The 12,832-nt window shown below is 42.1% G+C and overlaps 1 pseudogene; it reads left to right on the top strand.

The window, feature by feature from the left end:
• Window positions 1-4,566: 4,566 nt before the first annotated feature.
• LOC145398012 (uncharacterized) lies at window positions 4,567-7,752 on the top strand (annotated as a pseudogene).
• The last annotated feature ends 5,080 nt before the right edge of the window (window positions 7,753-12,832 follow it).

Below are 12,832 nucleotides of genomic sequence, written 5' to 3'. Positions count from 1 at the left end.
CATTCACATACATTGTGGAGTAGACTGTAGCACCAGTCGAACAGGGCAGTACTCCCGAGGTTGATGGCAAGCTGGTGATAGGGAGAGCTGGAGCTCCCGTTTCACCAGCCCTCAGGACTTGATCCTGACCATCTCCCTTTTCTGAACATTTTCAGTGTATTCATTTACACAGAGAGTAGGCCAGCATGCTCTCATAATACCTCTACATTCAACTGTCTACATCACACCACATGCGCATAACATATCACACCTTCTAATCACATCTTTAGTAATGGCCACTGCAATCTTACTATCAAATGAGGTGGTACCTCGGATTGCCACCACCGGCAGGGTAGGGCTGGAGGCACAGGGTCCTCCCGGTCGCCATCAAGCGACTGTGCTGGCAGCGACTGTTGCTATTTCCGGGAATGCTCGTCGGCTAAGAGGTGACGGTGCAGCCTTATTCTTTACCAACATCCGCGGCCTTACCACAAATTTAAACTCAGTTCATTTTTTCCTTCAGTCCATATCCCCTTTGGCCCTTTACCTCACAGAACCACAAATCTCACCCTCTTCCGATATATCTCCATTTTGTTTTCCCGGTTACCATCTCCTTACAAACTTCCGTAACAAGGACGGCACCTGTTGTTATATCAAATCCCAATATGCAGTTGACACTATTTTAAACTTCACTTCATCCAATTTTGATTACTCATTATATAAATTAAATTGCCAAAACATTACCAAATATATCTGTGTACTTTATCGTTCCCCCAATGCTTCTTCGGAACCCAGTGTATTTGATTCCATATCCACTCAGTTGAGTAACCTTGACCTTGCCCTTGGCAATGAAATTACCATTTTGGGTGATTTTAACATACAAAGTGTTGAATGGTTATTGCATTCTGCCCGGACTGACGACGCTGGTCTAGAATGCGAGCTGTTTGCGGAAACGTTTAATCTTACCCAGTTGGTAAAGCAACCAACCAGAACACCTGATAATCCTGACCATAATGCCCATCTCTTGGATTTATTCTTGACAAATAATCCAGATCAATACAGGATAGAGGTACTGTCACCACTTGGATCCTCTGACCACAATCTCATCAAAGCCTCATTAGTTAACCCTCCTACACCTCCCCATTCTGAACCTGTCAGGGTGACCTGATGGCACTTTGACAGGGCAGACTGGGATGGATTTAGAAATTATCTTGCTGATGTTCCATGGCAGTCTTTCTTCTCTAGTGATCCCAATTCTACCCAGTCCCACATTTGCGACTTAATACTAGCTGGTATGGATTTATTCATTCCAAGTCAACAATTCACTAAAAGATCAAACTCTCCAAAATGGTTTGATGGCAATTGTGCCAGAGCAACAGCCCAAAAGTCATTAGCATATAACTCTTACTTAAAATCAAAAACATCTGAATCACTCTCCCAATTTAAAATTGCTAGAAATCATGCAAAAGCTGTATTAAATCTATCTAAATCAAACTTTCTTCAAAAGCAAGCATCAAAACTACTTAACAATCCTAATGACAATAGAATATTCTGGTCAACTCTTAATTCTTTCAGTAATAACTTTAACAAGTCATCTTCCATTCCCCCACTAAAATCTTCAGATGGCAATATTACAAATGACCCACGTGGGAAAGCAGATATCTTTGCTAGTACCTTTGCCAGAAACTCTACCATAGATGATACCAGCCAGAATGTCTCAGTACTGGAACTTGATTCTCCCGAAATTGTCCCACTTAAAATTCAGAGAAGATACGTAAAATCCATCCTAGACAATTTACCTACCAACAAAGCTCCAGGCCCAGATGGAATTCTGCCAAATGTTTTGAAAAAGTGTTCCCCTGAACTTGCCTCTGTCCTAGCTAAATTATTCAGACTATGCATACGTACTTCTTTATTCCCAAATTCATGGAAAGAAGCCAATATCCACCCAGTTCCGAAGAAAGAAAGTTCGTCTGACCCCTCCAATTACAGACCAATAGCTGTCACATCTTCTCTTGGTAAGGTATTTGAAACTTTAATAAGCATATTGTTAAACATCTTGAATCCAACAACTTAATTAGTGATAGACAATACGGTTTTCGCCACGAAAGATCCACCATTGACATACTCAATCTCTTAACTCATATCATTCATCAGTCAATTGATCTTTTTGGAGAAACTCATGCAGTAGCTCTTGATATCTCTAAAGCTTTCGACAGAGTATGGCACCGTTCCCTGCTGTCCAAACACCCTTGCTATGGACTAACGTCTTTTGTTCCTTTGATTTCTTCTTATCTTAGTGACAGGAAAATAAGAGTAAAAGTAGATGATGTATATTCGAATTTCCACTCAATTAACGCCGGCGTGCCGCAGGGATCAGTTCAGGCGCCAACCCTATTTCTGGTTCATATTAATGATCTTTTATCTGTCACTCACAATCCCATTCACTCATATGCAAATGACTCAACACTACATAGTTCATTCACACTCAGACATCCATTTACAAAGTCTAATATCTCTACCTCTCAACTCAGAACAGCCATCTCCATAAATCAAGATCTATCTACAATCAGTGAATGGAGACAAAACAACCTTGTCTCTTTTAATGCTAGTAAAACTAAATATATACAGTTTACTAATAGACAGATATTGCCAGATTCGTACATTACCTTCAGTGCTACTAATATTCCCATCTCCAAAAGTATTGAAATTCTTGGTGTCTCACTTAACAGTGCCCTCAGCTGGACCTCTCATGTCAGATCACTTGCTAAAACCGCCTCAAAGAAACTTGGATTATTGTACAGAGTCCGTAACTTCTTTGCTGATGAGCAGTTAGTTATAATTTATAAGAGTCATGTGCGCTCTCAGCTTGAATATTGCTCACCCTTGTGGAATGGTTGTGGAGAGGTTGCATTAAGACAACTAGACAAAATTCAGAATAAAGCAGTTAGAATCATTAACAACCCTGCCATTACATATAAACTACCTCCCCTGCAAGTAAGAAGCAATGTTGCCTCCCTTGCATTATTTTACAGATATTTTTTTGGCAAATGCTCAGACGAAGTTGCGTCCATGGTGCCACCTCTCCATGCCTTCCCTCGTGCTACACGGGCATCTGGTAGCGCTCATGAATGGAATGTCACTCAATCATATTGCAGAACTTCTGCCTATCAGAATTCTTTCATTCCCCGAACTGCATCTCTCTGGAACTCGCTTCCCCAGAGTTATTTTCCTCCAAATTTCAACACACAACTGTTCAAGTCTAACTGTTACAGATATTTTATGAACAGAGGGCACCAGTAATCTGGTGTATGGATTATTTTTTTTTACCCATTTGTTTTTCCTTCCTCCGTTCTGTTATTTATTAAAAAAAAAAATGAAGACATGCTAAGAAAGATAATAACATCATTCATCAGACCAACCCTGGAGTATGCATCAGTAGTCTGGGGTCCTCATCTCAAAAAACACATAGACAAGATTGAAAAAGTTCAAAGAGTCGCTACAAGATGGATACCAAGCTTAAGGGATCTAAGCTATGAAGAAAGACTAAATAAACTGAATATACCAACACTACAGGAGGGAAGGAAAAGAGGTGACATGATAATGCTATATAAATGCATATCGGGGAAGGAGAAAATAGACATAAATGATTACTTAACATATGGGGAAGCATCAGCAAGAAGACACTGCAAAAAACTGCATGAGAAGAGAGGTGATAAAGACGTAAGGAAATTCAGTTTCCCAAAGAGAGCAATTGATCAGTGGAATGCACTACCGGATGAAATTGTGTGTGCCAAAACGAATCACAAATTTAAGGATATGTACGATAAATATGGTTTAAGACACGGGACAGTACGAGCTTGACTCATTCCTGTACAGATACAATTGGGTAAGAACAATTAGGTAAGAACACTGCCGCTACACTACACACCACCCAAACCCCTACACCGTAGCGCCTGAAGACCCATTACCAATAAACAAGGATCCACAGTATTGCACCACCCATTGGCCACCAGTTTTACCCTTAAACAAAGAAGCGTTGTTATACTTCATATCAAACTTAAAATACAGTTCATAACAGTATCGGCTCAGTTTATTATTATTAATAGAAAAACCAACTAGATATTAACTGATACCAAAAGACAAACCAACTGGATATTAAATGATACGCAAAACTGGAGAAAAACGAGCAAACTGCTTTAGAACTTCGTCATATCATTTGCAAAAATAGAAGCAAAACAAGCACATTCATCATTTATATCAAATCTAAATTTAAGAATCGTATAATAAAACAGTAGTTCTAGTAACATTATATTAAATATTCCTTTTATAATACTACACAAAGTAGCCATAATTTTTATTATTAATACAATACCACAGCATAAAAATTTTATTAACACCATGGCCACGGCACAGTATTGTTGTTAGTGCTCCAGTAAGCAGCATAAGTGTATCAGGTGCGCAACAAACAGGTCGCTGTGTACATACTGTAGGATGGGACCTTTTTGTGTGAATGTGTTAGGGAATCACAGCCCACCAGAAGTGGCACTTGACCGCTTCCAACGTGGCAGACGACAGATTGGCGACATGGAAATTGATGGGGCGGTCACCGACAATAAGCACGATCACACGGACATGCATAGTGGTGAAAGACCCCGTGGTGAAGCGAGGGATAGGGATGGACGCCAAGATGCGAGATATATGGAAGTGCTGGGTGGGTTAAATCACCATGGGGAAGTGAATAATAGTGAAGTTGGAGGTGAGGACCATCAGGAAATTTATAATAGAAATGAAACTGAGGATGAAGATCACCACAGAGGAGTGCATGAAAGAGGGAATCATCCAGGTATTATACGTCCCCAGAACGGTAGTGACACAAACAATGAGGAAGCAAAACAGCCTCATGGGTCTGTGCGAGAAGGTCATCCCACATACTGGATGGGCAAATCCCGAGAAAATGCAGTAACCTGGGTGAACACCACATATAATGAAATAGTTGGATGGTCGTCAAGTAACCTTTTCGAACCTCCTAAATGCAATGCTACAACTGACATGGTCATGGAAATCACCAGCCTGATAGCCAATTACAACAATAACTCACCCACTGCCGAATTATTCTCTCTTACGGTCATTGCACTGATACCACATCTCTTTCTCAACAAGACTTGTCCAAGAGCTAGCATTGCAGAAAATAATAAGGCCATCCAAAGGCGGGTTGAAACATGGAAAAGAGGTGAAATCGACAACCTACTTGAGGAAGCAAGGGCCTTGCAGATGAGAATAAACAACCGAGGCAGAAGAAATCAGAACACCAACGACGTGGCAAGGATTTTTGGCAGCAAGATGGGACAGGGGAAGGTCTCGATGGCAACAAGATCCCTGTCAGCTGAATCACCAAACGGAGTACTTGACCTGACAGATGAAACAATGCAACAACTAAAAGAAAAACACCCGACTGCACGACAAGCAAGTGCCCAGTCAAAGCTTGACGGCAACTACACTCCTCCCAATCCCATCATATATGACAGGATAACCGGAGATATGGTGTGGCGGAAGGCAATGCACACACACGGAGTGGCAGGACCGTCAGGCCTGGATGCAAAATCTTGGTGAGTAATCCTCAGTAACATCAAGTCTGGGGAGGCAGCAACAAACCTATGTAACATCATTGTCTCACTGGCGAGGAAGCTGGCTTCAAGTCAGTGCAGTTACATCGAAGCACTGACGGCTTGCAGCCTAATCCCCCTTGATAAGAATCCTGGATGCAGGCCCATCGGGGTTGATGAAGTCTTAAGATGGATTATAGGAAAATGCATCATGGAGGTGGTGAAACATGATGTGAAGAAGGCAGTTGGCAACCTTCAAGTGTGTGCAGGCCAGCAGGCAGGAGGTGAGGCAGCAGTTCTCTCCATGAGGAAAATGTATGAGGAAGAGGACTGTCAGGCAATATTATTAGTTGATGCCTCAAATGCATTTAATTTCATCAACCGGGAGGCTATGCTGCACAACATCAAGGTTAAATGCCCAGCATTTGCCTAGTATGTGGAAAACACCTATAAAGAACCAGCAGACCTCTACATTATGGGTAAGACAACGGCTCACGACGTCGGTGTAATCCAATCCACGGAAGGAACTACCCAAGGGGACCCAGTTGCCATGGCTATGTACGTCCTGGCGATGACAGTGCTGCAACAACAGATCAAATACGAGGCCACCAATGTAAAACAGGTAGCCTATGCAGATGATCTCACGGATGCTGGCAAGGTGGAGGATGTAAGGAAATGGTGGGACCTTGTAACATCTCATGGCCCTGAAAAAGGTTACTACCCTAATGCAAGTAAGTCCATCTTGATCGTGAAACCAGCTTACTACGAGTATCAAGATGCACAGGAAGCATTTAGAGACACAAACGTGATAGTGACCAAGGAAGGTCAGAGGCATCTAGGTGCTGTGATTGGAACTAAGGAATTCAAAGATAAATATGTGAGTGATAAGGTGAAGACATGGGTAGAAGAAATACATACACTATCCAGCCACACAAAAACAGAACCCCATGCAGCATGCAGTGCATATACCTATGGTGTAAAGCACAAGTGGACCTTCGTGATGAGGACCATACCAGACATCGAGTTGCTGCTACAACCACTGGAGGATGCAATCATGGATTCATTCCTCCCATCTCTAACTGATAGCCATATCCTCACACCAGAAGAGAGGGACCTTCTAGTACTACCACCCAGGATGGGAGGCCTTTGCATTATAAATCCAGCAGCCGTGGCAAGCTACGAACACAGAAATTCACTCAGGCTCACCGAATCCTTGTCACAGAAGATTGGCGCCCAGGTTGAGACGAGTGAAATCGACCACCAGAGGCAGAAAGACATAAAGACACAGATAAGTAAGGAGAGAGAAACAAGACAAAAGGACCAGCTGCAGCACATAATCCAACATCTAACACAAGACCAGTGCAGAAGAACTGAAATTGCACAGGAGGTTGGGGCATTGAACTGGCTCACAACCCTGCCTCTCAAGGCAAAAGGCTTCCACTTCAACAAACAAGAATTTATTGACGTCATAGCCTTGAGATATGGATGGCCAATAGAGAACCTACCTCAACACTGTGCCTGTGGCACTGCCTTTGATGCAAACCATGCAATGCTATGCAAGAGGGGAGGCTTTGTCTGCATCCGACACCATGAAGTACACGACCTCACTGCCAAAATGCTGCAGGAAATATGCCATGATGTCACGATTGAGCCAGCTCTGCTACCCCTGGACGGCGAGCACTTCACCCACAGAACAGCACACACATCAAATGATGCGAGAGTGGATGTCAGTGCTCGAGGTTTCTGGACACGTGGGCAGATTGCATTCTTCGACATCAGGATATTCCATCCCATGGCAGAATGTCATCGCGAACTGTCTCTCGAAGCTGCACACAAAAGAAATGAACAAGAAAAAAATAGAAATTACCAAGAAAGGATCCAACATGTTGACCACGGTCGATTCACTGCCCTTGTGTTCACAACATCAGATGGGATGGGTCCAAAGGTGGTGAGATTCTACTTGAGACTGGCAGAGGTTCTTTCTGAGAAGAAACGTCAACCGCAGAGTTCTGTTACGGCCTGGATGAGATGTTGACTGTCATTCTCCCTCGTGAGGTCTGCTCTGCTATGTCTCAGAGGCACAAGATCATCAGCACAGCCTGTCTCTCTGGCGGGTATGGATTACCAACCTACTGTGGTCGAGAGTCGCATAGACCAGCGACTCTAATAGATTATTGTCTTTTTTCACACTGTAATATCAATAAAAATAAAATAAAATAATAATAGTAATAGTGGATGGTTAGTAACCACAGCCGTTGGCGTGCTTGGGGCCAACGGATTGTAATATGAGGGTTAGTGTTAACCTTCACATTACAACTCCAAATGGTGAACTGTATTAGGAAGGTTGGTTTTGATCTTCACAATATAAATCTCCAATGGATGGAGGTGATTTACTCAAAAAAAAAAAAAGTAGTAGTGGTAGTGGTAGTAATAATAATGGTAGTAGTAGTAGTAGTAGTAGTAGTAGTAGTAGTAGTAGTGGTAGTATAGTGGTAGTAGTACTAGTAGTAGGAAGAGACGAAGGAGGAGCAGAAGTAATAATAATAGTAATAATAATAATAATAATAATCATCATAATAATAATAATAATAATAATAATAATAATAATAATAATAATAATCTATCTATCTATCTATCTATAGGCTGACGCCCTAATCCAGCAAAGGGTGGCCGCAGACAAAACGCCTCCAAGTCGCTCTGTCACCCACCATTTGACTACCCTCCCCCCAACTCACCCCCCCCTCCCTCATATACCTCTCAACTCCATCCCTCCACCTCATCCTCGGTCTACCTCTCCCTCTCCCTCCCTCCACCTCACCCACATACACCCTCTTAGTCAGTCTTTCATTCTCCATTCTCTTCACATGTCCAAACCACCTCAGTGTAATTCACCTAATCTTCTCAACCACATCCACATCCACCCCACAGCGTTCCTTCACTTCTTCATTCGTCAACCTGTCCCTCCACGTCACTCCACATGCTCCTCTCAAGTAACTCATTTCCACTGCTCTCACTCTTGACTTGTTCCCCTCTTGCAAGGTCCATGCCTCGCTTCCATACGTCAGGGTAGGGATCACAATACTATCATGCAGTGACTTCTTAACTTCCATACTCACCTCCCTATTTCTCATCACTGCTTTCAGTGTACCAACAACCAATAGTGGTAGTAGTACTAGTAGTAGTAGTAGTAATAGTGGTAGTAGTAATAGTGGTAGTAGTAATAGAAGTAGTAGTAGTAATCACAACAGTAACAGTAATAATAATTGTAGTAGCCACTGCTTTGTGCAGTGGCAGTATCGTAACCAATGAGGTCTTGCCTAACTGACGTATTTGCTGCTGCCATAAAGCTCGAATTAGGAAAAGTTGTCAATACCATCTCAGTACTTTTGCGGCACCTCAGTTTGGGTTACCTTTCCTAGAAAGGTAGTCAAGTCGTACCCCACCTGCTTGTGGTGACCTCGCAGACACCCTGTTTTTTTTTTCCCCATTTCTGTTTTTTGTGTTTTTTTAGGTTTCCTTTTTTTCTCCTAAATTAGGGTGATACAAACGGGGTCTGCGCTACCCGGGTTTATCCCGGGTAGTATTGTATATACTTTTTGCTGTTGTTGTCATTTTGTTCTGTATTTTGTTCTCCTTTATCATGAGCAAACAACACCAGTGCCCTCGCTGCAGTAGGTCTGTAGCAAAAAGTGCACAAGCACTGAAGTGTTGCTACTGCAATGAGTGGGTTCATATAGCTTGTGGAAATTTGGATGCAGGCGACTATCCATTTATGAAGAAGAGCCACCTGCTGGACTTTCGCTGGCTGTGTAGCCAATGTGTTGCACCTGCAGACGAGGTCTTGGCTGGTGAGTACCAAGAAGGAGTTTGAAGATAAAGTTATTGGGCCAATCTTTCAGGCAAGTAGAGACGTTTCAAATAGACTGGAGGCATTAGAGACCAAGGTCTCATCACCCATGGCAGTCAGGCAAGATCAGGCCAAGTCATTTGCGGATGCTGTTCGGGAGTCTCTCGTGGGGGAAGGGAAGGATCTGCCTGGGGGCGTGATTGAAATCAGTGCTCATGGCCAGAAAAAAAAAACATTCATAGTCAGCATGTACTGATTGTGAAACCAAAGAGTGGTGCTGATGCCCTGACAAATCAGATGGGACCAGAAGTCATCAGAGATGTATTTAACTCGGTACCGGTTGATAGCCGTCTTAAGACCAAGGCTGGTGGGTTGGTAATGAAGTTTCCGTCAGCTGAGGCCAAAGGTGAGGCAACTGGGGTGCTGAGTGATCATTTTGGCTCTGAGGGCACTTTTTGCATATCAGAGCCAAAGAAAATGTTGCCTAAAATGACCGTGACAGGCCTTTCCTCTTCCTTGGGTGACTCTGACATCATCCCAAACATTCTGAGAAAAAATAGTAAAATTAAGATGCTCGTTGATTGAGGTTGTACCCTCAACCTTCTCTTCATAAGAACAAGGAATGACACGAAAACTGCTGTCTTGAAGATGTCGCCAGAGGTGAGATCCTCCATTGTTGAACAGGGCAATTACATCTATGTGGATCTTACAAGGTGCCGCACATTCGATAGATTCTGAGTTACACAGTGTCATCACTGTCAAGGCTTTGGTCATACATTTGAGAGATGTTCTAGGAAAAATGATGACCCTAAATGCGTCTTTTGTGCTGGAACCCATAAAGCTAAGGATTGTAGTAACAGAAATTGTCCCAAATGCATCAACTGCTCTTCTTTAAGACATCAAGATGCTAATTCAAATTCACGGTCAGTTGCCCATTTTCCATCAAGTAGAGACTGTCCAATTATGATTTCTCATAGGAATAGATTGATTGAAAACACCAATTTTGACCATTCAAAAAACTGACTAGGTCGCTCTTGAACCAGTTAAGGATGGGTCTTTTAAATATTCTTTCTATCCGTAATAAGATAGACTATATTAATGAAATTCTAAATCAGCACGAGCTTGACATTTTGTGCTTGACTGAAACCTGATTGTATGAGTCTGATATCGATATTCTTCGTAATGCTTTGCCTAAGACACATTCTATAATTAGTATTCCCAGGCCTGCTGCTGACTATCAGGGAGGAGGCGTAGCACTCATCTACTCGGCAGCACTTGCAAACGTTTCTCTCATTGACTCAGACCTGACCCCATCTTCATTTGAATTTATGGAAGTATTAATAAATTTCCATCAGAATACGATTAGAATTGCAAATGTCTATCGACCGGGTCATCCGGGCAGAGATAGAGGTTTTATGGAGGAATTTGGGCAGTTTCTTGAAGGTTTTCTCTTAAACCTGTAGGACTTCTTGTTTGTGGTGATTTCAGTTATTGGGTTGACAGTCCAGAGTCAAAACCATTTTCTTCAGAATTCCTTGAGTTGATCACCAAGAATAATTTTTTCAATCATCTGAGTAATCCAACTCATGTCTCAGGACATGTCCTTGACTTGATCTTGTCCCCTGTTGGTTGCAGGCGCATATCAGTTGTGGAGGTTGACTCATTTGACCCACTCATCTCTGATCATGCTCTGATCACTCTTAGTTTTGAATTCCCGAAATCCCCTTCATATAAAAAGGTCATCAGGTTCAGAAATTTTAGGAATGTTGACCGCCAGTTGATGTGTCTTGAAATTGATCAACGTTTAAACTCCATTGATTCTTCCAGTCTTTCTTCTGATGAGTTGGTTGATATTTACAACAACGAACTTAGGTCAATTTTTGACCATTATTGTTCTGAAGTAGTAAAAACAATCACTGTACGTGATGATTCTCAGTGGTATGGTCCATCCATTAATTCTTTGCGTAGACAATGTAGAAGGGCAGAAGGTGAGTGGCGCTTGTGTCATAAAGACTTTGTAGTTACTTGTAGAGAAGTATATTTTAGACTTGTGGTCGAGCGGCTTTTATATCTTGTAGTAGTTTCCCCACCAGATGTCATGTAGTGACGGGAGAGGTAAAGAATAGTATGGGACTATTTTTATTTGTCTTGGAAATATTAAACAGGTAAAATAGTATAAGTCCTGGGTAGCTACCTCCCTGTCTCGCTATCTCTCTCTCTGTTCTAAGGCTAATCTCCGTCTCGACCTCTCTCTAGGGTCGCTTGTCTCCTTCTAAACTCTCTTTCCTAACATCTCGTGTAGTAGGGTGTGTGTGTCACGTATGTTCCTCATGGCAACAGAACTTTCTCACGAGAGGACTGCTGACAGCTAACTGCATCATCTCCTTACTGGCCGCTGTCGTCAGCTTTCCTCCGTGTAAGCGTTTAGCGCTGCTCGCTTCTCGCAAACACAACACCTTCTCATCATTTGACTTCCTGCTTCTATCTGTCTCTCTATCTATCTATTTATTTATCTATCTATTATGTAGTCCTATACTTGCAGCGGACCGAAGTAACTCGTTTGCGTTATGTTTTTGCGAGAAGAGCAGTCGTTCACACTGTAAAAGCCCAAAAGGCTAGGTATTATCAAAATAAAGTTGATTCATGTGGTGGTGATAAAAAAAAAAAAAACTGTCTGCAGTTGTGAACAATTTGGTTGGTCGGAGGAATGTAATATGTTAAATCAACTTCTGCATCTGATACCCAATTGGCTTCTGATTTTGCTTCATTTTTTACAAGTAAGATATCTCGCATAAGAAGTGATTTAGACAGCAGTTCTCCTAGTGAAACGTACTCAGTCGACTTCCAGCCATGGTGCATCGGGGATCATTTGCTTTCAACATTTCATCCGCTGGATGTAGACAAAGTCAAATGTTATATCAGAGAACTTAATAAAACATTTTGCTCACTCGATCCATGTAACATGTCACAACTACCTAATGTGTATGAGCACGCTGCAGACTTTATCTGCAACATAATAAGTAGATACTTCTTAGAAAGTAAATTTTTACAGTCTGGGAAACGTGCTTTGCTTAGGCCCCTAATTAAGAAACCTGGCCTTGATGTCGAGAGCATGACAAATTATCGTCCCGTCTCTAACCTGTCTTTTTTATCCAGGATTATTGAGTGGGCCATACTCGATCAACTCATACCACTACTGGAACACAACAGAGTTGTTCCTGTTGTTCAGTCAGCATACAGAAAATACCATTCAACTGAAACTGCACTGACAAGGATTCAGAGTGACTTGATGGCAAACACTTGTAGTGGAATGTCCTCTCTTCTAGTTCTGTTGGATCTGTCTGCAGCTTTTGATACAGTAGATCATAAACTATTGTTGGATAATCTGTATTTTTATGGC

Source organism: Coenobita brevimanus, chromosome 44 (genome assembly GCF_032717465.1).
Source record: "Coenobita brevimanus isolate Jiangsu-jjx chromosome 44, ASM3271746v2, whole genome shotgun sequence".
Classification (NCBI taxonomy): Eukaryota; Metazoa; Arthropoda; class Malacostraca; order Decapoda; family Coenobitidae; genus Coenobita; species Coenobita brevimanus.
Note: the sequence above shows the minus strand (reverse complement) of the source record. Positions and strands in the feature narration are given on the sequence as shown.